Raw genomic sequence first — 24,467 nt, forward strand, 5'->3', positions numbered from 1 at the left:
TGAACCTAATGATTGCACCCTTTAGTGTTTTTGTTGTGTTTTAATGCGAGACATTCACATTTAATTGTTGTTTTTGACTACTAACTGGCAGACACTCATTACAATCGGCCTCCGTTGACCAGACCACTGCTGCCCGTGTACCCCTGGAACCAATTATAAAGTGCCTACAGCCAGCCCATTTTATTGTGTTAGGCCTTCGAAGCCTGTCTGCGGTCCCTCCTTCCACTAGGCCTCCACTGACCAGACTACTGTCTGCGGTCCCTCCTTCCACTAGGCCTCCACTGACCAGACCACTGCTGCCCGTGTACCCCTGGAACCAATTATAAAGTGCCTACAGCCAGCCCATTTTATTGTGTTAGGCCTTCGAAGCCTGTCTGCGGTCCCTCCTTCCACTAGGCCTCCACTGACCAGACCACTGCTGCCCGTGTACCCCTGGAACCAATTATAAAGTGCCTACAGCCAGCCCATTTTATTGTGTTAGGCCTTCGAAGCCTGTCTGTGGTCCCTCCCTCCACTAGGCCTCCACTGACCAGACCACTGCTGCCCGTGTACCCCTGGAACCAATTATAAAGTGCCTACAGCCAGCCCATTTTATTGTGTTAGGCCTTCGAAGCCTGTCTGCGGTCCCTCCTTCCACTAGGCCTCCACTGACCAGACCACTGCTGCCCGTGTACCCCTGGAACCAATTATAAAGTGCCTACAGCCAGCCCATTTTATTGTGTTAGGCCTTCGAAGCCTGTCTGCGGTCCCTCCTTCCACTAGGCCTCCACTGACCAGACCACTGTCTGCGGTCCCTCCTTCCACTAGGCCTCCACTGACCAGACCACTGCTGCCTGTGTACCCCTGGAACCAATTATAAAGTGCCTACAGCCAGCCCATTTTATTGTGTTAGGCCTTCGAAGCCTGTCTGCGGTCCCTCCTTCCACTAGGCCTCCACTGACCAGACCACTGCTGCCCGTGTACCCCTGGAACCAATTATAAAGTGCCTACAGCCAGCCCATTTTATTGTGTTAGGCCTTCGAAGCCTGTCTGTGGTCCCTCCTTCCACTAGACCTCCACTGACCAGACCACTGTCTGCGGACCGTCCTTCCACTAGGCCTCCACTGACCAGACCACTGCTGCCCGTGTACCCCTGGAACCAATTATAAAGTGCCTACAGCCAGCCCATTTTATTGTGTTAGGCCTTCGAAGCCTGTCTGCGGTCCCTCCTTCCACTAGGCCTCCACTGACCTGACCACTGCTGCCCGTGTACCCCTGGAACCTATTTTACAGTGCCTACAGCCTGCCCATTTTAGTATGTTAGGCCTTGGAAGCCTGTCTGCGGTCCCTCCTTCCACTAGGCCTCCACTCACCTGACCACTGCTGCCCGTGTACCCCTTGAACCTATTTTACAGTGCATAGAGCCTATTGTTTTATTTTATTTAATATTAATAAAGCTATGATGGACTACGCTGTACCACGCTATGAGCTACCCAGTTGACAATTCTTTTGCGAGAAAAGCCATCCCACCCCTCCACCAGCATGTTAAAGACCATATTGTCCTTTCATTCTGTCAATCTGTGAGTCCAAAGGTACACCTGACAACAGACACATGGAGCGGAAGGCATGGCCACGGAAGGTAACGTGTCCTTTGTGGCGCAATGGGTTAATGTATTGCATGCATGGTCCACACAGGGGACAGCCTGGTAAGTCTGTCTGCAGTCCCTAATTCAAGTTGTCCTCAAATGAATAAATCTGAGCTTCTACCTTCTGGCTCTGATTAACTGCTGTTTTTAAAAAAATTGGTGGTTCCGGCCTACTAACGGTGTCTGCCCCTGCCTGGTGTTGTCCTCAACTGAATAAAGCTGAGCTTCTACCTTCTGGCTCTGATTAAGTGCTGTTTTTTAAAAAAATGGTGGTTCCGGCCTACTAACGGTGTCTGCCCCTGCCTGGTGTTGTTCTCAACTGAATAAAGCTGAGCTTCTACCTTCTGGCTCTGATTAACTGCTGTTTTTTAAAAAATTGGTGGTTCCGGCCTACTAACGGTGTCTGCCCCTGCCTGGTGTTGTCCTCAACTGAATAAAGCTGAGCTTCTACCTTCTGGCTCTGACTAACTGCTGTTTTAAAAAAAAATGGTGGTTCCGGCCTACTAACGGTGTCTGCCCCTGCCTGGTGTTGTCCTCAACTGAATAAAGCTGAGCTTCTACCTTCTGGCTCTGATTAACTGCTGTTTTTAAAAAAAATGGTGGTTCCGGCCTACTAACGGTGTCTGCCCCTGCCTGGTGTTGTTCTCAACTGAATAAAGCTGAGCTTCTACCTTCTGGCTCTGATTAACTGCTGTTTTTAAAAAAATTGGTGGTTCCGGCCTACTAACGGTGTCTGCCCCTGCCTGGTGTTGTCCTCAACTGAATAAAGCTGAGCTTCTACCTTCTGGCTCTGATTAAGCTTGTTTTTTCTTTTTAATTGCTGGATGGGGCCTAATACCTCTGTTTGCTGCTCCCTGGTGTTTGTCCTCAACTGAATAAAGCTGAGCTTCTACCTTCTGGCTCTGATTAACTGCTGTTTTTTTAAAAAAATGGTGGTTCCGGCCTACTAACGGTGTCTGCCCCTGCCTGGTGTTGTCCTCAACTGAATAAAGCTGAGCTTCTACCTTCTGGCTCTGATTAACTGCTGTTTTTAAAAAAAATGGTGGTTCCGGCCTACTAACGGTGTCTGCCCCTGCCTGGTGTTGTCCTCAACTGAATAAAGCTGAGCTTCTACCTTCTGGCTCTCATTAAGTGCTGTGTTTTTAAAAATTGGTGGTTAGGGCCTACTAACGGTGTCTGCCCCTCCCTGGTGTTGCCCTCAACTGAATACAGCTGAGCTTCTACCTTCTGGCTCTGATTAACTGCTGTTTTAAAAAAAAATGGTGGTTCCGGCCTACTAACGGTGTCTGCCCCTCCCTGGTGTTGCCCTCAACTGAATACAGCTGAGCTTCTACCTTCTGGCTCTGATTAACTGCTGTTTTTAAAAAAAATGGTGGTTCCGGCCTACTAACGGTGTCTGCCCCTGCCTGGTGTTGTCCTCAACTGAATAAAGCTGAGCTTCTACCTTCTGGCTCTGATTAACTGCTGTTTTTTAAAAAAATGGTGGTTCCGGCCTACTAACGGTGTCTGCCCCTGCCTGGTGTTGTCCTCAACTGAATAAAGCTGAGCTTCTACCTTCTGGCTCTGATTAACTGCTGTTTTTAAAAAAATTGGTGGTTCCGGCCTACTAACGGTGTCTGCCCCTGCCTGGTGTTGTCCTCAACTGAATACAGCTGAGCTTCTACCTTCTGGCTTTCGGCCTATAGTATCAGATATTAAACTGCATTTGGCCTACTAGTGTGGTTGGGCCCTTAAAACAGTGTCTGCTGCTCTTGGGTTTGCTACTCCACTGAACAAAGCAGTGCCGCCTGTTTAGTCCTGTTACCAATTTTGAACTGCATTTAGCCTACTTTATTCTTTGGCCCTACATCTGTTTCCTCCTCATCCTGCCCATTGCCCAGCCACTGCTAGATGAGTCTGCTGGTACATTGACCCAGACCACTACATTCCCCTTGCACTCTACACAGCCAGAATCTGACCCTGCTGAAAGTAAGGTTCCCCTTCCCGCATGTTATACCACCTTACACAGGGACAAAGAGGAAGGTGCAGATGAAAGTGCAGGTTCCTTCATCAGGTGGGGGGGGCATACTCGTTGGCGACGTCACTTGCACAGGGCCCCTCAGAGTACGCAAAAGTGTCGCTGCTGGTGGGAGGCGCCCCCGCCGTGCAAACACACCGCTGTACTTTGAGGGGCCCTGTGCTAGTGCCAATGCCGACGAGTGGGCCCCCCTGCTTGCTTAGGATCACAGCACTTGCAAACTTGACATACTTACCTCTCACTGCTCCACCGCCGTGACGTAGTCCACGTTTCCTGTGCCCACTAAAACCTTGAACCAGCCCTACCCCCCACAACTTTTGCCAAATGACCCCAATTTCCAATGCCCAACTATTATTATAAAGTTAATTAAGATGGACAAGCTTCAGAAACAAGAATGGATGTTTTTGGCATTAAAATGGGCACTGTAGGTGTTTTCCTGGCCTCCACCCACTGCCGACTATGCTTCCCCATTGACTTGCATTGGGTTTCGTGTTTCGGTCGATCCCCGACTTTTAGCGATAATCGGCCGACTGCACTCGACTCGACTCTGGACAAAGTCGGGTTTCACAAAACCCGACTCGACCGTAAAAAAATGAAAGTCGCTCAACCCTACTGGTCAGTAATGTGCACTGATAGATGTGCCCCCAGTTGCAAGACCCCACAGACGAGGATTTCTCTTTCCTATATACATATAGTACAGACCAAAAGTTTGGACACTCCTCATTTAAAGATTTTTCCGTATTTTCATGGCTATGAAAATTGTACATTCACACTGAAGGCATCAAAACTATGAATTAACACATGTGGAATTATATACTTAACAAAAAAGTGTGAAACAACTGAAAATATGTCTTATATTCTAGGTTCTTCAAAGTAGCCACCTTTTGCTTTGATGACTGCTTTGCACACTCTTGGCATTCTCTTGATGAGCTTCAAGAGGTAGTTACTGGGAATGGTCTTTCAACAATCTTGAAGGAGTTCCCAGAGCTGCTTAGCACTTGTTGGCCCTTTTGCCTTCACTCTGCGGTCCAGCTCACCCCAAACCATCTTGATTGGGTTCAGGTCTGGTGACTGTGGAGGCCAGGTCATCTGGCGTAGCACCCCATCACTCTCCTTCTTGGTCAAATAGCCCTTACACAGCCTGGAGGTGTGTTTGGGATCATTGTCCTGTTGAAAAATAAATGATGTTCCAACTAAAGGCAAATTGGATGGAATAGCATGCCACCGCAAGATTCTGTGGTAGCCATGCTGGTTCAGTATGCCTTCAATTTTGAATAAATCCCCAACAGTGTCACCAGTAAAGCACCCCCACACCATCACAACTCTTCCTCCATGCTTCACTGTGGGAACCAGGCATGTAGAGTCCATCCATTCACCTTTTCTGCATCGCACAAAGACACGGTGGTTGGAACCAAAGATCTCAAATTTGAACTCATCAGACCAAAGCACAGATTTCCACTGGTCTAATGTCCATTCCTTGTGTTCTTTAGCCCATACAAGTCTCTTCTGCTTGTTGCCTGTCCTTAGCAGTGGTTTCCTAGCAGCTATTTTACCATGAAGGCCTGCTGCACAAAGTCTCCTCTTAACAGTTGTTGTAGAGATGTGTCTGCTGCTAGAACTCAGTGTGGCATTGAAGTGGTTTCTAATCTGACCTGATGTTAACCTGCAATTTCTGAGGCTGGTGACTCAGATAAAATTATCCTCAGAAGCAGAGGTGACTCTTGGTCTTCCTTTCCTGGGGTGGTCCTCATGTGAGCCAGTTTCTTTGTAGCGCTTGATGGTTTTTGCCACTGCGCTTGGGGACACTTTCAAAGTTTTCCCAATTTTTCAGACTGACTGACCTTCATTTCTTAAAGTAATGATAGCCACTTGTTTTTCTTTACTTAGCTGCTTTTTTCTTGAAATGATAAATATTCTAACAGTCTATTCAGTAGGACTATCAGCTGTGTATCCACCAGACTTCTGCACAACACAACTGATGGTCCCAACCCCATTTATGAGGCAAGAAATCCCACTTATTAAACCTGACAGGGCACACCTGTGAAGTGAAAACCATTCCCGGTGACTACCTCTTGAAGCTCATCAAGGGAATGCTAAGAGTGTGCAAAGCAGTCATCAAAGTAAAAGGTGGCTACTTTGAAGAACCTAGAATATAAGACATAATATCAGTTGTTTCACACTTTTTTGTAAAGTATATTATTCCACATGTGTTAATTCATAGTTTTGATGACTTCAGTGTGAATGTACAATTTTCATAGTCATGAAAATACAGAAAAATCTTTAAATGAGAAGGTGTGTCCAAACTTTTGGTCTGTACTGTATATATACACTGCTTAAACAATAAAGGAAACACTAACATCCCACATCCTAGATATCACTGAATGAAATATTTTGGTTGCAAATCTTTATTTATTACATAGTGGAATGCATTGAGAACAATAAAACCTAAAAATGATGAATGTAAATCACAACTAATATCCCTTTGAGGTCTGGAGTTGGAATGATGCTCAAAATCAAAGTGGACAATCAAATTGCAGGCTGATCCAATTTCAGTGGAAATGCCTCAAGACAAGGAAATGATGCTTAGTAGTGTGTGTGGCATTCATGTGCCTGTATGACCTCCCTACAATGCCTGGGCATTGCCCTGATGATGCGGTGGACGTTATCCTGAGGGATCTCCTCCCAAACCTGGATTAAGGCATGAGTCAACTTCTGGACTGTCTGTGGTGCAATGTGGCATTGGTGGATGGAACGAGATATGATGTCCCAGATGTGCTCGATTGGATTCAGTGCTGGGGAATGGGCAGGCCAGTACATAGCATCAATGCCTTCATCATGCAGGAACTGCTGACACACTTCAGCCACATGAGGCCTAGCATTGTCATGCATCAGGAGGAACCCAGGGCCCACTGCACCTGCATATGGTCTCACAATGGGTCTGAGGATCTCATCCTAGTACCTACTGGCAGTCAGGGTACCTCAGGCTAGCACATGGAGCGCTGTGTGGCTCTCCAAAAAAAAGCCTCCCCACACCATTACTGACCCACTGCCAAATTGGTCATGCTTAAGGATGTTGCAGGCAGCAGATTGTGCTCCACGGCATCTCCAGGCTCTGTCACATGTGAACCTGCTTTCATCTGTGAAGAGCACAGGGCGTCAGTGGCAAATTTGCCAATCTTGGTGTTTTGTGGCAAATACCAAGCATCCTGCATGGTGTTGGGCTGTGAACACAACCCCCATCTGTGGACGTTGGGCACTCAGACCATCCTCATGGAGTCAGTTTCTAACCATTTGTGCAGACGCATGCACATTTGTGGCCTGCTGAGGTCATTTTGCAGGGCCCTGGCAGTGCTCCTCCTGCTCCTCCTTGCACAAAGGCTGAGGTAGCGGTCCTGTTGCTGCTTTGTTTCCCTCCTACGGCCCCCTCCATGGTGTACTGGCCTGTCTCCTGGTAGAGCCTCAAGCATCTGGACACTATGCTGACAGACACAGCAAATCTTGCCACAGCTCGCATTGATGTGCCATCCTGGATGAGCTGCACTACCTGAGCCACTTGTGTGGGTTATAGAGTCTGTCTCATGCTACCAGAAGTGTGAAAGCACAACCAACATTCAAAAGTGACCAAAACATCAGCCAGAAAGCATTGGTACTGAGATGTGGTCTGTGGTCCCCACCTGCAGAACCACTCCTTTATTGAGTGTGTCTTGATAATTGCCAATAATTTCTATCTGTTGTCTATTCCATTTGCACCACAACATGTGAAATTGATTGTCAAACAGTGTTTCTCAATGCTTGAGAAAGGTCTGTGCCCAGGACCGAAATGTCGCCACATGGGCTTTTAAAAAGCACTTTATTACTTTGGATTTGGTGTGCTGCCTCAACTTTTTTGGAAAAATTTATATATATATATATATATATATATATATATATATATGTATATATAAAAGAGACATGCAGCCAGGGTCACGTCTATCAGTGCACATTACTGACCAGTCTTGTCACTCTATCAATGAGATTTATTGCAGCTGCTTTGCTATTGCACATCTGGTGATGCTCCTGACCGGATCTGTGCAAAAGTTCAAGCAGCCGCCATAAATCTACTCTGCCTCAGATAGAGAGTGCAGATACAGCACAATAATCCAGTGGGTCATATCAGGAGAGGAGCAGCATCCTGACATCTCCTCCCTGCACAGTGCAGACACCTCCGGCCCTACAGGTAGAAGTGTGAGCTGTTACTTACAGCACCACTGTGTCCACTGTCCTGCTTCCCTCTGCGCCAAGATGCAGCGCCAAGGGTCCTGACTGCTCTGCAGGAGACACAACCATACAGCGTGCAATGTGGCCATTTATGCAGCATACTGGAGGCAGCTGTAACATCACAGGAACAGTGCCCGCACCCAGCGTTGGGTGAGGGGTGGGATATGCTCCTCTCAGTCACCTTAGCCACTGCCCGTGGTAGTGCAGGGAGATCATATCTCCCTGCTATACCACGGAGCTTAACTATATCGGTGGGCTGTGCATGCTGATATAACTAAGTGTAGTTTAGCTCCGGGTGGGCCCCTGTGAGCTGTGGACCCGGGGCGACCGCACCCTTTGCCCCCCTGGTAGCTACGCTGCTGCTTCACACTGAAACCAATTTCACAACCAAGGTGCCCGCTCTTTCATATTTCTATGACCACTATTTTATTTGTGACAACAAGACTATTCAAAGTTCTGTAACCTGTCTAATTCTCTGAGGTATCACATAGTGCCTTATGTTGCAAGTGTAATTTTGCCAAAACAATACAGAAAATTGCACAATACACTTATGTGTTGGCACATTGAAAACAGTTTTTTCAGAGATAGAGTACACTGGGTTTATTATTTTCTCCAATTGTCTTTCACATATTTTTGCAAATAAACACAATACTCATGACAAAAATATTTCAATCAAGTTCAAATCTAATTTTTGTTTGATTCTTCTAATTCCAGTCAGTGATGTTACAAGACACTAGTGTAGCTGCCAAGAACAATATGACTGCGAGTGCCAACAGAGCGGCAGAATTGGTTCCGCAGCCCCCAAAAGCCATACATCTATATGGAGAGTCTACATTTCTTGGTGCCAATTATAGATCAGCACACATGGTTTGCCCTCTTTTAACCCCTTTCTGTCCTCGGACGGAACAGTACGTCCGAGGACAGAACCCCCACTTTGATGCGGGTTCCGGCGGTGAGCCCTCATCAAAGCCAGGACATGTCAGCTGTTTTGTACAGCTGACATGTGCCCGCAACAGCAGCGGGTGGAATCGCAATCCACCCACTGCTATTAACTAGTTAAATGCCACTGTCAAACTCTGACAACGGCATTTAACTAGTGCCTCCGGCCATCGGTCCAGAAATATGCGCATCGCTGACCCCGTCACATGATCGAGGGTCAGCAATGCTTGACAACCAGAGGTCTTCTAAAGACCTCTATGGTTGTTGATGCAAGATTGCTGTGAGCACCAACCTGTGGTCGGTGCTCATAGCAATGCTGTAATTCAGCTACATGGGATTGATCTGAGCATCGCTCCTATGTAGTAGAGCTGATCAGGCTATGCCAGCTTCTAGCCTCCCATAGAGGCTATTGAAGCATGGCAAAAGTAAAAAATAAATGTTTTAAAAAATATGAAAAAAATAATAAAATATAATAGTTTAAATCACCCCCCCCTTTCGCCCCATTCAAAATAAAACAATAATAAAAAATACACATATTTGGTATCGCCACATTCAAAATTGCTCTATCTATCAATAAAAAAGGATTAACCTGATTGCTAAACAGCCTAGCGAGAAAAAAATTAAAAACGCCAGAATTATGTTTTTATGGTTGCCGCGACATTGAATTAAAATGCAATAACGGGCGATCAAAAGAACGTATCTGCACCAACATAGTATCATTAAAAACATCAGCTCGACATGCAAACAATATTCCCTCACCCGACCCCAGATCACGAAAAATGGAGACGCTAAGGGTAATGGAAAATTGCGCAATTTTTTTTAAAATCAAACTTTGGAATTTTTTTAACCACTTAAATAAAAAATAACCTAGACATGTTTGGAATGACCTGGAGAATCATAATGGTAGGTCAATTTTAGCATTTAGTGAACCTTGCAAAAAAGTCAAACAAAAAACAAGTGTGGTATTGCACTTTTTTTGCAATTTCAATGCACTTGGAATTTTTTTCCCGTTTTCTAGTACATGACATGCTAAAACCAATGATGTCCTTCAAAAGTACAACTCGTCCCGTAAAAACTAAGCCCTCACATGGCCATATTGATGGAAAAATAAAAAAGTTATGGCTTTGGGAAGAAGGGGAGCGAAAAACAAAAACGCAAAACCGAAAAAAGCTGGGGTCATTAAGGGGTTAAATTGACTGTTTAGGAGGTATTTGCTCTGAGACTGGCCCACTATTTGTGGTCCATTCACAGTCCTGTGAGGCTGTGAGGACTCCGGCGTAATTTTCATAACAAGCAGAGGAAAAGCCGACTGTTGGGGCTGATATTAATAATCTGGGAAAGGGGCCATTAACCCCAGGCTATTAATAACAGCTCACAGCTGTTTGCATAGTCATTACTGGTTAGTTTACAAAGGGACCCCAGAAAAAAATTCTAGCCTGCAAAGGCTAAACAGACAACTGTGAGCTGATATTAATAGCCAGGGAAGGGGTTATGGATATTGGCCCTCCTCCCAGGCTAGTAACATTAGCCCTCAGCATTCCCAGAAGTGGCAAATCAATAAGATGCACCAAATCTGGAGCTTAGCCTTGTTTTCCCACTTGCCCTGGTGCATAGCAATAGGGTTGTCCAAGTGGGTTAATAGGGTTTGGGTTTATGTCAGCTGTTTTATGGCTGCTGACATCAAGCCCAGGAGTTAGTAATTCACAGGCATCTATAAGACACCCCCATTACTAACATCATAGTCATATTGTAAAAAATATACAACCAGAAAAAGTCCTTTAATTGAAAGAAAGAAACAGACTTCTTTATTTGAAATAAACACTCCCCACCCTCTTTTACCTATTTATTAGTGTGATATAAAAAAACAACCAATATTACTCACCTGTTCAAAGATAATCCATTTGTCGCACACCATAATCCATCTCTGTTTCATCTGGATGCTTTGCATAATGGTGGCATGATGCAACATTGACATCCAAGAAACCCTGAGCTGAGTGTCAAAGGGTAGCTTCAGTGACCTGTGGTGATGTCATTGAGAATTTTCTCACTTTGCTAGCGGTGACGTCATGAAAGTTATTGCAGTTTATCGGAATACAACAATTGAGTCCACCTCCATAACAATAAATGTTGTACAGAGCTGAATTTCCATTCCCTCATTGACAACCTGCCCCATGGTATTTTAACCCATAGCATCACTGGGGGGCAAGGATCATGCTACATCAAAACAACTTTTTCCTGTTGATGTATTGGAAGAAAAGTAAAGTCAGCCTTTGTTCTCAGATGACAAAATGCTTGAATTACTACAGATCCGCTCATTTCAACAGGCATCTGACCTCAAAAAGTGATAATCTTTGGACTGTTTATACAATACAAGTAGCCTGAAAGTCTGAAACTGCTGTGTCTTCTTAAACAAGCTGCTGACTACAACCATTTATCATCTGTTTGGCCCTAGCCAGATAGGTTGAGGTCACTTAGACTTTAAAACGGTTGCAGAGCTCAAAATGACTTCAATAGACTTCATGGAATCCAGTATGTTATACACATATTTTGAAGACAATTGGAGGCTTTTGAATTATAAGAATAAAATTTTTGGGGAACAGTTGATGAAGCAGGAGAATTTCTAATTTCAAAAGATGTGTTATTCTCTAAATACTACCATTGACTTTACACAGAGAGGTAGAACACATGCTTAAGAATTGCCATATTTAAACATCTTTGATTGTGTTGTTGCATAGGTTGGGTTCGTTTGAGACCTAGGGATGTCATGGGTGCTGATGACATCTCAAGGCTTTGAGCCATTGAGGAAGAATAGGTGACTGGATCACCAATTTTAGCATTCTGTTTCCCAGTCTTGCATTTATCACAAATTGAGTAGGCAGGTAATAAATGTATCTGCCTGAAACATCTGAAAGTTTATGAAAAACGCATTGTGCTTTAACTCTCATGGACAGCCCCAGTACATGAAAATTTGCAGTTTGTAGGACTATATGCTCAATCTATAAATAGAGAATGTATGCTATAGACAGTCTAGATCAATGTTTCCCAAGCCCCAATACATCATGTTTTCAGGCTTTCTTTAGCATTGTACAGGTGAGAAAACCGGTGTCCATTTCTGATGCCTTAGTAATAATTTCCTCACCTGCGCAAGGAAATCCTGAAAACATGATGAATTGAGGGCCGTGAGGACTGGAGTTTGGGAAACACTGACAAGTTTAGGAGATCGATCATTCATTTGTTGCTGTTGTTCCCTTTTGCTTAATGTTGTGCTTGACAGATTTCTTATAAATTATGAAAAGATAAACTTTTTTTTCTATTTTAGGCGGAATGAAGAGAAGAATTACTTAAAGAAGTCAAATTCTCTAATGCGTGTATATGTAAGTAGTAAAATATATGGAAAGAAAAGGGTGACAGATTTGTGGAATCTAAAGCAGTAGTTTGTTTTCTGTCCTTTGTTTCATATTTCAATACCACATTTATTTGTCCTCTCTTCTCCCTTCCACTTGTCTCAAGCTTTACAGATAATTTGGTCCTAATATGATAAAAAGCTTTAGAGATAACCACCACTTAACCTTCCCTTTGTGTCTCAGTGAATATGATTTAACTGAAAGTCCAATATATTTCCGCCTTTATACATTTGTGAAATTACAAACAATGCAATCTGCAGTTACAAACAAAACAGAAAGCTATAAGAGAAGAAGCCATCTACATGGTTTGTTGAGCTGATTTATAAACATTAGGCAGCTTAGTAAATCATAATATGATAGAATCAGACATAACCTGGGACACGAAACACAAGGAGACATTTTTATTTATAATCACTCGCTGCTTCCAGCATCAATGTTATCATGTTAGATTATGCCATAATCTACAGCATAATGCAGCAATGTTCAAGGTACAATTACCAATTATTCACTCTGGAAACTGTCAGAAAACTGTTGAAGGGCATTATTGAATAGCCAGAAAATGATTATCTTTATTGTACTGCAGCCATCCTACCCAAGCAAACTATGCTTCACTCCAAGAGTAATGCTCCTTCACTTAATAAAATATACAGATGTAGCGGGGATGAGTTTGACAATGTACAGTAGTAGAGATGAACATCGCTACAGGTATGGCTAATTTCACATATCCAGTACTCATTCGCTTAAAATGGATCCTGTAAGCAAAAGAAAACTGATCTGTTTCAAAAGGAAGAAAAAATAGATGGCTATTTAACAGACCCGTTTTCTATAGACTTCAATTTAGAAAAAAAAAAACAAATTCAGTTTCCAGTTTTTTTTAGCCTGAGCAAAAAATCTATCTGCACAAATAATTTGTCCTTCTAATTTAATTCATTACTGCTGGATCCATTGTAAGCGGGGGATTATTGGACATGTGAACTCAGCCTAAGGTTCATTCGCACATCACTTTCACATCCGACTGCTATCTTTATTTTCACGGGTATCACTCATACCTATGTTAGTCTATGGGACTGTTCACATGTCCATGATTATTTTCAGACCAAGTGGTCTGTGCAAAATCAAAGAGACATGACCAATACCGATACAATTGTCGGATCAAACTCAACCATGAAAAGTATGTAGGGTCATGAAAAATGTGAGTTGAAACTCGGCAGTGCAAATCTATGAATCAGTGAAAAATCAGATAGTAATCAGATGCCAACCATGGGCTGTTTGCTTTTCACTGACTGATACAGCTCTGGCAAAAATTAAGTGACCACTGCAAAATTTTCAGTTTGTCTGATTTTTCTCTTTATAGGTATATTTTTCAGTAAAATGTAAATTGTTCTTTTATTCTATAAACTACTGACAACATGTCTCCAAAGTTCCAAGCAGTAAATTTTGTATTTATTTTCTGAAAATGAGAAATGGTCAAAATAACCAAAAAATGCAAAAAAAAAAAGTTCATAATCATTTAGAAGCAGCAATACTAATGTTTTAACTCAGGAAGAGTTCAGATATCAATATTTTGTGGAATAACCATGATTTTTAATCACAGCTTTCATGCGTCTTGGCATGTTTTCCACCAGTCTTTCACACTGCTCTTGGGTGACCTTATGCCACTCCTGGTACAAAAATGTAAGCAATTCTTCTTTGTTTGATGGCTTGTGACTATCCATCTTCCTCTTGATTACATTCCAGAGGATTTCAATTGGGTTCAGGTGTGGAGATTGGGCTGGCTATGACAGGGATTTGATGTGGTGGTCCTCCCTCCACACCTTGATTGACCTAGCTGTGGGACATGGCTCATTGTCCTGCTGGAAAACCTGTCCTCAGAGTTGGGGAACACTGCCTGAGCAGAAGGAATCAACTGTTTTTCCAGGATAACCTTGTATAAGGCTTGATTCATACGTCCTTCACAAAGGTTAACCTGTCCAACTCCAGCTTTGCTGAAGCATCCCCAGATCATCACTGATCCTCCACCAATTTTCACAGTGGGTACAAGACACTTTGGCTTGTACGCCTCTCCATTGGGCAGGTTAATCTTTGCGAAGGACGTATGAATCAAGCCGCATACAAAGTTATCCTTTAAAAACAGTTGATTCCTTCTGCTCCACCAACCTTCCCCAACTCTGAGGACTGTTTTTTTCCAGCAGGACAATACACTATGTCCCACAGCTAGGTCAATGAAGGTGTGGATGAAGGACCACCACATCAAATACCTGTCATGGGCAGCTCAATCTCCAGACCTGAACCCAATTGAAAACCTTACGAATGTAATCAAGAGGAAGATGGATAGTCACAAGCCATCAAACAAAGTAAAACTGCTTAAATTTTTTACCAGGAGTGGGATAAAGTCACCCAAAAGCAGTGTGAAAGACTGGTGGAAAGCATGCCAAGATGCATGAATGCTGTGATTAAAAATCATGGTTATTCCACAAAATATTGATATCTGAACTCTTCCCGAGTTAAAACATTAGTATTGTTGTTTCTAAATGATTATGAACTTTTTTTTTGCATTATTTGAGGTCTGCAAGCACTGCATGCTTTTGTTATTTTGATCATTTCTCATTTTCAGAAAATAAATACAAAATGTATTGCTTGGAACATTGGAGATATGTTGTCAGTAGTTTATACTGTAGAATAAAAGATCAATTTACAATTTACTAAAAAATATACCTATAAAGAGAAAAATCAGACAGACTGAAAATTTTGCAGTAGTCTCTTAATTTTTGCCAGAGCTGTATATAGGAGAAGGTTGAGAATCAGTGAAAAAAATGATAAATCTCTTACCAAATTCGGATGAAACTTTGATGACAATGATGAAAATCTGATCACACTGATGCAAATCATTAATGAAACTGGGCCCGTTTTCAAGTACGCAAAAAAAAAAAAAACCTAATGTCTGAATGAGGTCTCAGCCTACTGCATGACAGATCTACTGCAGCCAAGTTTGTGATTTGGCACAGCTTAGGGCTCATTCACATGTCAGTTTTTCATATGAGCACTAGCTGTGTTTTTCTCAGATAGCACTTATAGTTGTACCTATGGGGCCATTCATATGTCTTTGATTTTTTTTTTGTGGACAGAGTGGTCAGTGCAAAATTTCAGAGCTATGCTCAATAATGATACAACGGTCGTATCAAACTTGACAATGAATGGGCTGAGAAAAACAATTGGATAGCACTCGAATACCATCAATGTGCTGTTTGTTTTTCAGGGACTGTACATAGAAGGTGGAAAAAAAACGTTTTTTTTTCCTCATCAGTGAAAATCTGATGAAACTCTGAACTTTCAATGATAAAACTTGGACCGAATCACTGACGTATGAATGAGCTCTTACATAAAGCATACCTACATTGAAAAATATATTTGTAAACCACTGCTGGATACCTCAAGGGGAATTAATGTACCTATTCACAGCAGGCATCAGCACACAGTAAATTGATAATATATTATTTCTTATTAGTAAAATCTATATAAATATCAATTGAAATCAGGATGCATACAGACAGAAGTAAATAGCTACACATGGAGGAGGGGGACAAAAATTAAATATCAAAGGAAAGTGACTAATAATTGTTGTTAATACATAAAGTAAAACTGCTAGTTTATGCACATACTAATACTTATAATTATATTAGTTGTTACAAGAACAAACAGCAAGTCACAATCATGGCAAAAAATACTCCTTCAACAAATGTTTGCCGTATTCTTGCAGGCATTTTGCTTGCTGCTTTCTCAAGGGAATAATTTTGTTGTGAGAAACCCCTAATGTGAAATGTTCAGATATCACATTAGATACAAGAGACATGTGCCTGTGGTCTGCACTACAGAAAAGGACAACTGATCGCTAAGTTCAGGATAGGAATTACAGTATTTCCTGTTTGTTTTGGATCCATATAGTTCACAGTACTGTCTGTTGCCAACCACTGATCCCAAAGGTGCAAAGCAACAATGAGTAACCATTGTGCTACCATGTTGGACTATGATTGATTTAGTGGGTAATAGTGCAATTTTCTCTAGCTATTGATATATGTAGCAGAAATGATCCTGTATATCATAACTGATAGAGTACACTGATGGAAGAGTTTGTACAACTTTGGAAACAAAAAGTTATGTTTAATTTAATCTAAAATAAAGAAACTGTAAATAGCCTGCCTCTTATATCTCATAGTTACTAGTGATGGGCGAGCACTAAAATGCTCAGGTGCTCGTTGCTCGGGTCGAGGAAATTGGAATACTCGGGTACTCGGCCAGAACAACGAGCCCAATGTAGGTCTATGGGAGACCCGAGTATTTTTACCGTAATCCGCTCCGGAGTCTTTTTAACCCTTGTCAGGCTGCATAATTTTACAACCTTAACAGGCTGCATAGGTACAATTGTACCTTCACATATACCTCCACTGTGGGAAGACTTTACTTGGTTTCAGAAACTAAAGTTCATTCAGCTACAAATGTTATGCTGATATCTATTGTTCAGTGTTGTTACTGGTCACTTATGTTGCTGTCAATTAAGTTAATTCAAACTGGGAGTGGCTTCTACTTGTCTTCCTGCCTCCCTCCTCTCATTAGCCATTTTGCTGTTCATCTCATTGCTGTGAGCACACATTTCTAGGCTTGTGAAGTCTTCAATTTCTTGGAAACGAAGGTAGGAAAGTCTCACAGCATCTAACAGCCAGTTATACCTTTATTCTCATTATGTGGGGACAGAACAGTCAAATTGTCTTTCAGCCTGGACTTGGCTTACATATATTTTGTATGAAACTTATCACTATAGGTATAATTTTTATACGAAAAATGGATAATAATTAGTATCTACATATTGTTTTACGATGTTTTATTTATATTCAGCACAAAATACGAAGCCAAAATTCATCTAGCAAGTCATCATGAGTGATAGTAATGCTGGATCTAGTTTCCGCCATAATCCAAGAAAACGTGTTTGCAGGTTAGTATAATTTTGTGAAAAGCCAATAATGTAGTATTTCGGAAAATTATTTATTTTACATTTTTTCATATTTACAGATTTACGTCTGACGAAATAATGCGAATGCTAGAAGAATCTGATTCTGAGCATGAGGATGAACCATATGTTGCATCTGATGATGAAAACTATGTACCACAAGTGGATGTTACTGAAGAAGATTCAGACATTGAACAAGAAATGGTCATAGAGCATGAAAATGAATACGAATCAGACGAAAGTGTTGAGGATGATTCTGTGCCTCAAAGTGCAGGCGACATTTGGACTGCTAAGGATGAAACTCAATGGTGCAGTAATCCACTGCCAAATGCACAAACAAAATCTCGTAATGTCCTATGACAAAGAGGTGGCCCTGCAGCAATCAGCAACCTATATACAGCAAAAGAGCTATTCAAGTCCATCATGACTCCCGAGATGTGTGACATCATATTACGGGAAACGAATCGAAAGGCCAAGAGAGTTTGTGATGCTTACAACAACGAACTGGTACAACGTTTTCCTGATTCTTCCAAACGGCCACCACAAAAAACATTCAAGCAATTTACTGAAACTGAACTTCATGCATTTTTGGGCATACTGATTGCTGCTGGTGTGCACAGAGCCAACAAAGAGAATCTGGAGGAAATGTGGAATGTTGCTGCTCTGCCTCTTATACGTGCAGCCATGTCTCGTGACCGCTTCAAGATGATACTCAGATTTATCAGGTTTGACAACGAAAATACACGTGCAGAACGTGTGCAAACAGATAAAGCTGCACCAATACGGGACATCTGGACAATGCTGAACAGTAATCTGGAGAGAGCCTACAAGCCATATCATTGTATCACCGTCGACGAGCAATTATTTCCATTTAGAGGTCATACTAAATTTACCCAGTATATACCTTCAAAACCAGCTAAATATGGCATAAAGATTTTCTGGGCTTGTGACTCATCAAATGCCTACCCTTTACAAGGTCAGCTCTACACTGGGAAACCAACTGATGGTCCTCGACAAGTAAACATTGGAGAACGAACAGTATTGGACCTAGTGAGCTCGTATAAAGGCTCTGGAAGAAATGTCACCACCGATAACTTCTTTACAACCATGGAACTAGCTAAGGTATTGAACTCCTGGAACATGACACTAGTTGGTACAGTGAGAAAAAACAAAAGGTTCCTACCTAACAACATGCAGCCTGCCAAAGAAAGGCCTGTAAACTCGACAAATTTTGCCTACAATCATGATGTAACTGTCTGTTCATATGTACCAAAGAAGAACAAATCAGTCGTGCTTCTATCATCTATGCACATGACGGGAGAAGTTGAAGAGACACTAGCAGCCAAGCCAGAGATAATAAAATACTACAACATAACAAAAGGTGGCGTTGATGTTATGGATAAAATGTTGGGAGAGTACACTGTGAAACGACGAACATCACGTTGGACTTTGGCATTTTTCTACAATATGATTGATGTCAGTGGGTTAGCATCCTACATCATCTACAGAGAACACAATCCAAGCTTCAGGGCAAAGGATCAACGAAGAAAGTTCCTGAAAGATCTCGCAAATCAGCTGTGTATGATTGCAATTGAAGATCGTAGTACAAACAAAATGATAATGAGAAACCATTTTCTTCGAGGTGCAGTAGAAATGGTGCTTGGACGATGCATTGTGGTAGCATCGCAGCCAGCAGCTGGCCCCAACATACCTCATGGTAGTCGTGGACCCTCCCCTGTTGTTGGTAGTTGCTATGTCTGCAGAGACCTGAGGCGAAAACAACGCAAGACTAGAAAGTCTTGTGTGGTTTGTGTGAAACCCATTTGCGATGAACACTCTGTAGCAAAGCCAACATGCATTACTTGCAAAGAAAATCAATAAAAAAAAGTTTCTTACATTTTCTTTTATAATGTAAATGAACAGTTTTTTACTTGTTAATAATAGTTAAATAGCATTATCATTAAAAAAAAATTTATGCTTTTTCCCTTGCATTATCTTCATTCAAAATATATGAGGTACATTTGTACCTATGCAGCTTGTTATGGATGCAAAAAGATCTCGACCCCTTATCTCGGAAGCGGGTGGAGATATTTTATTGAAATTTGGCCAATATATTCTGGACCAAAAATGTAGAGATGTCACGAAATTTCAGCCCTCTACGTCTTTTCAAAAAAAAGTTATTGCAATTTTAAAACGGAATAGTTACAATTGTACCTATTCAGCCGGATAAGGGTTAAGGACTAAAAAAGTCTGAAAATGATAGAAACCCTGCTGAAATGACACAGGGACATCATGGGGATCGCCCCTGGAAGCATTTCTGACTCCTAGTTCACAGCTTTAATCAATTTTTTCCGAGATTCATGCCATTTTTCCCGATGCCACAAAAAACACATTAAAACAAAACCAAAATGGATTTTGCTGGGAAATATGTCAAGGTACATCCTTTGCAGGTTAATGACTTGCCTGTAATGCCAAATATTTAACCCCAGTCCGAAAATTTCCTCTCCCACTTAGGCTTAGTTCAGAAACAGCGTTTTGAAGCATTTTTCAACTTTATATCAAGATTTAAAAATTGGTGGCGCAAATTGTCACTGTTATTATCAATGCCTGCTGCAATACCAACAAACCTCCACCTAGGTTTGTGAAGACAGAACAAACAATAAATATATATACACACACAAGGTGTGTGTAGGTATGCGCTGGTATAAATAACGGAAATACTGATAAAAACTATAATGATAAAAAAGGAAACGTTTTAAAACACCTTAAAATAACGCAGATCCCAGAGGGAAGATCTGACGCCCAGATAAATGTTAGTGAGAGCCTGATGTGCTCAATTAAATATGTAGATAGAGCACTCAATGCTTTCTAATAGAGTTTCTTCCTACCTCCGTTGCAGGCTGGCAGTCTTAGGGCTTAATTCCGTTTCCAACAGGGTTTTCGACACAAAGATGTAAGATATAGGTGGGTGGCTGCCCCGGCCGGCGGCAAGCCACCATCAAAGATCCTCCAGGCGGGAACGGGATCCTGCAGAGCCGCCGCTGTGTGCCGTCGCGGCTGTGAATACGAGCGGTGCGCAGGACCTTAGTGACGCGATCGCCACGTGACCGTGCCCCCCGGGGTGATGAGTACGGAGTGCAGCTTGACCAAACAACCGACGCGTTTCGGAGACGCCTGTCTCCTTCCTCAGGGTTGGTCTGTGCCTCGTACTCATTGGACTAATATAGCTGCTTAATGAGGACTATCTAATTGATTAGAATCCGAACAGTTCAACGTTCACATTTAATCCTCTCGGTGCCAAAGTATCCAAAATAAAGATCCATTTGGTCTCTGCCCTTGACATTGCTTTTATAAAATCGCCACCTCTCCAATGGCGTTGTACCACCGCAATACCTGTTATTTTCATCCCTTGCAGTGTCCCACCATGATATTCCACAAAGTGTTGGGAGAGTGGATGACCCCTGAATTTCTTTTCAATATTCCGGATGTGTTCATTCATTCTTGTTTTTAGGGGTCTTTTTGTTCTTCCTACGTAAAATTTTCCACATGGGCATTCAATGGTGTAAATAACCCCTGATGTACAACATGTAATACAGTCCTTGATTTGAATACTCCCATCTCCTTTCTTTATACTTGAGCATTTCTGTGTTGTTGTCAATTTACATGCATTACATTTACGGCATGGAAAAAAGCCCTTTAATTTGGTAAGTGTAAATGAAGGCTGAATCAAAGGGATTTTTTTCTCTTGGACTGTAGGGTTTACTAACAAAAGAGAGACAAGGCCCTATCGCAGGGGATCACCATAATACAGATGAGGCAGAAATGTATAAACACAACTTTATTAAGTGACACATACAAAGGACAAAACACAGTTAAAAACATTTAAAAAACTTATATAATAATACACCATCGCCCCTGATAAGGCAAATAACCCACAAATGACTCCACACTACAATAGGATGGTAAAATACTCTGTTAATGGCCAGAACGGCCCAGCTGGAGAGTAACTAGACCCTATGCAAGGCTCTCCCCTGGACAAAATGCAGTTAAATAAGGCATAAATAGCAGATGAAAAAAAGACACCATAAAACCCAGTGTATATAACACCAAACTGCCTGTAAAACAAACCCCAGCTAGTATGTCTCTGTAACGTAATACAAAGTAAAGAACCCCACTGCACTAGTAATGCCTAGTAATACAGAGCAGGTACATGCAAGGACAGCTGGTTCATGGGGTTAAACTATGAACAAGTAGAGAGGCCACAGTAGTGTTAACCACAAATGGCCAGTAAGAGTGCCCAGAGGAGCAACATGTGGACTGTGCACAACATGGGATAACAGTTGAAAATGAAGACTGCCTGAAGGCAGTAATAACCAAGCCAATATAACCTACCAGTCAAGATATAATACAGACCATTCAAAGCAAATATAAGCAACCTGTAGGGTGAGGCAGTGAAAATACTGCCTAAAGGCATGCAGAGCCAGAACCGAAATAGCCTCCAGAGTGGGTCATAATGTGGGTTAGAGAGAGACCCAACGCGTGTCGCCACCTGCACAGGGCGGCTTCATTCCAAACCTGCACATTCATTAAACCGACGGACACGAATAGCTATATTCCTCTCGATAGCTGCCATTTACCTGGCTGGCTGCTTAACATTCCAGGCAGCCAGTTTACTAGGATTCATCGAAATTGTTCCAGACACCAGGACTTTGAGGCAGAATCAAAAACGCTAACTAAAAAATTCCTTGAAAAAGGGTATGATGTAACATTGTTAGAAAAATCAAAAACAATGGTTATGAGTAAACCTAGACAGGAACTTATTGATCCAGCCCCAAAAAAGAAAACATCCCTGGAACCCATCCCTATCATTACTAAATACAATTCAAATTCACATTTACTCCGTAAAATAGTCAATAGACACTGGCACATTCTAAAGAATGACAAAGTGCTGGGAGAAAGTATTAAGAATCGACCAAATTTTGTATTTAGGAAGGGCCAAAGTTTGGGAAACATGATTGCCCCTACAGTCCAAGAGAAAAAAATCCCTTTGATTCAGCCTTCATTTACACTTACCAAATTAAAGGGCTTTTTTCCATGCCGTAAATGTAATGCATGTAAATTGACAACAACACAGAAATGCTCAAGTATAAAGAAAGGAGATGGGAGTATTCAAATCAAGGACTGTATTACATGTTGTACATCAGGGGTTATTTACACCATTGAATGCCCATGTGGAAAATTTTACGTAGGAAGAACAAAAAGACCCCTAAAAACAAGAATGAATGAACACATCCGGAATATTGAAAAGAAATTCAGGGGTCATCCACTCTCCCAACACTTTGTGGAATATCATGGTGGAACACTGCAAGGGATGAAAATAACAGGTATTGCGGTGGTACAACGCCATTGGAGAGGTGGCGATTTTATAAAAGCAATGTCAAGGGCAGAGACCAAATGGATCTTTATTTTGGATACTTTGGCACCGAGAGGATTAAATGTGAACGTTGAACTGTTCGGATTCTAATCAATTAGATAGTCCTCATTAAGCAGCTATATTAGTCCAATGAGTACGAGGCACAGACCAACCCTGAGGAAGGAGACAGGCGTCTCCGAAACGCGTCGGTTGTTTGGTCAAGCTGCACTCCGTACTCATCACCCCGGGGGGCACGGTCACGTGGCGATCGCGTCACTAAGGTCCTGCGCACCGCTCGTATTCACAGCCGCGACGGCACACAGCGGCGGCTCTGCAGGATCCCGTTCCCGCCTGGAGGATCTTTGATGGTGGCTTGCCGCCGGCCGGGGCAGCCACCCACCTATATCTTACATCTTTGTGTCGAAAACCCTGTTGGAAACGGAATTAAGCCCTAAGACTGCCAGCCTGCAACGGAGGTAGGAAGAAACTCTATTAGAAAGCATTGAGTGCTCTATCTACATATTTAATTGAGCACATCAGGCTCTCACTAACATTTATCTGGGCGTCAGATCTTCCCTCTGGGATCTGCGTTATTTTAAGGTGTTTTAAAACGTTTCCTTTTTTATCATTATAGTTTTTATCAGTATTTCCGTTATTTATACCAGCGCATACCTACACACACCTTGTGTGTGTATATATATTTATTTTTCAACTTTAGCATTGCTTTCAACCACTACAAATGCGTTCACTGGGAAATGTCATTGTAACATTTAACACCCCTAGCTGGCCATGTGGTGTGTGACACATAAGAAGAACCATCTTGTTTAATTTATGAAGGAGGGACTCTTAAAGTCACAGAGCCTATTTTTACTGGTGCATCAGGCAGCCTTAATCTTCTTAAAGGGCCATTATGAAACAGTGGGTCTCCTAAGCTGTTGTAGCCTATGCTGTGAGTGGATGAGCTGCCAAGAATTATGACGCACCACAATACCCCTGTCATAAGATGTCCAGGAGGGCCTCCTGAAAAAATGTTGCATTGAATGTAAGGCCTGCCCTGCTACCAATTCATATGCCCCCCCTTACGCCTTGGAACCCACATACTGTATGGGCCCATGAAAATCCACTTCACAATATGCATTTTGTGCTCCATACTCCTTTGCTTTATACATTGGGAGGAAGTTGATCCCTGCTGCATAGTCATATGCACCCCATTACGACTTTGAACCCACATACTGGATGGGCCCATGAAAATCCACTTCACAATATGCATTTTGTACTCCATGCTCCTTTGTTTTACACATTAGCAGCAAGGTCAGCCCTGCTGCATAGTCAGTCATATGCACCTCATTAGGCCTTGGAACCCACATACTGGATGGGCCCAGGAAAAATCCACTTCACAATATGCATTTTGTGCTCCATACTCCTTTGTTTTATACATTGGCAGGAAGGCGAGCCCTGCTGCATAGTCAGTCATATGCACCCCATTAGGCCTTGGAACCCACATACTGGATGGGCCCATTAAAATCCACTTCACAATATGCATTGTGTGCTCTATGCTCTTTTGTTTTATACATTGGCAGGGAGGCAAGCCCTGCTGCATAGTCAGTCATATGCACCCCATTAGGCCTTGGAACCCACATACTGGATGAGCCCAGGAAAATTCACTCAGATTTTTAATGGTATGATGGTTCCCTATTTGCACAATTATTTACAGGAGAACTTGGCAATTTTATTTGACATGTTTTTAACACAAAGGTTCAGATATGGCTTTAAAAAAGGCTAATACTTGCAATACAAGGCAATTTTATTG

Source organism: Ranitomeya variabilis, chromosome 1, assembly GCF_051348905.1.
Source record: "Ranitomeya variabilis isolate aRanVar5 chromosome 1, aRanVar5.hap1, whole genome shotgun sequence".
NCBI classification, from domain to species: Eukaryota; Metazoa; Chordata; class Amphibia; order Anura; family Dendrobatidae; genus Ranitomeya; species Ranitomeya variabilis.